Source organism: Macaca thibetana, chromosome 7, assembly GCF_024542745.1.
Source record: "Macaca thibetana thibetana isolate TM-01 chromosome 7, ASM2454274v1, whole genome shotgun sequence".
In the NCBI taxonomy this organism is placed as follows: domain Eukaryota; kingdom Metazoa; phylum Chordata; class Mammalia; order Primates; family Cercopithecidae; genus Macaca; species Macaca thibetana.
Window position 1 is genome coordinate 104,755,719 of NC_065584.1, and position 1,444 is coordinate 104,757,162.

Here is a 1,444-nt window from a genome sequence, read left to right on the forward strand (position 1 = left end):
AATTGAATTGATTGTTATGCATCTACTACATGCCAGGCACTCTGAATTGAAACATTTTAAGGACAATGTGAGGTCCTCATGGAGTCTCAGAAAGGCTGAATCACTTGCCCAAGGTTGTAAAACAACCAGGGGGTGGCAGGTGTAAGACTAAATGCGTGACACCCCAACCTCAGCCACATACGCTCTCAAACCACCCTGGGAAGTTAAACATCTGTGGAAGGCAGTAGGTGCAGAGCAGCCTGGCCAGACATGGAGGCCAGCCCGCATATGGCTGCAGCCCAGGAGCCTGAGTTGGGGGCCGAGTGAGCCATAGACAGAGTAGGAGGCCAATGGCCATCAGCATGGGGTGGGGGATGTGATGACTGTGGCCACAGCAGACACTATAGAGAAAGACAACTTCACACTATCCTTCTCCTCTGCCTCAGTGGCAGAATTTGATGCTGTGGTTGGATATTTAGAGAACATTATCATGGATAAGTTCCAGTTATTGCAGAGAAATTCCAGGGGACAGTACTACCAAGAGTTTGAAGACATGAAAGAGAATAAACTCACCCACACACCTATTTTTAATGAATGGATTTCTTTGGTAGAAAACTATCTTGAAGAACAGCTGCTGGAGTGGATTCTTGGATTCAATATGGCAGCCTTCATTGCAAGGTTACACACCATGAGGGGTGGATCACACATTCCACATGCTGCTCACATTTACAGATTGTCTAACTTTTAGAAAAATATTTCTGGACTACAATGCAGAAAAAGAAGGCCAGTGACTGGATTTAAGCAGTGGTATAGTGCCAACTTCAATGTACAAATCATCCTCTATGTCAGCCTCCCAAAACAATCTGCAGCATCAGATCCCACCTCCAGACAATGAATGGGATCATGCTAATGTCACCAGCCGGATATGCTCAGAGAAGTTTCAGCCACTGATGACTGAGGAATACATCTTGGAAAGACTGCCTCTTTTCTGCAGCTCTTTCTTAAGTATTCATGTATCAAAACCAAAATAGCCTAATCCTCCAGAACAGCTTCTCCTAAAACACCTTGTTGTGTTCAGTAACCCTAGTACACTTCCCCAAGTGCTCAGAGTAATCCTAGTACTCCTTCCCATCCCAAGTAGGCACTTCCCTCAGGTGCTTCTGGGTCAGAATCCTTTGAGGGCCCCTTTCCCCAGCATACATATTGGCATGTCAACAATGTGGAATAATCCACCATCACAAATTCTTTGACCCAGGCCTTGCATGAACCTTTTTGTGCACTTACAGAGAGAGAGAGATGGAGTCTCACTCTGTTGCCAGACTAGAGTGCAATGGCACAATCTCGGCTCATTGCAACCTCCACCTCCCAGGTTCAAGCGATTCTCCTGCGTCATCCTCCCAAGTAGCTGGGACTACAGGTGCCTGCCACCACATGCAGCTAATTTTTGTATTTTTAGTGGAGATGG

At 46.2% G+C, this 1,444-nt stretch overlaps 1 pseudogene; it reads left to right on the plus strand.

The window, feature by feature from the left end:
• The first annotated feature begins 358 nt into the window (after positions 1-358).
• Positions 359-1,010, plus strand: LOC126959245 (ADP-ribosylation factor-like protein 2-binding protein; annotated as a pseudogene).
• The last annotated feature ends 434 nt before the right edge of the window (positions 1,011-1,444 follow it).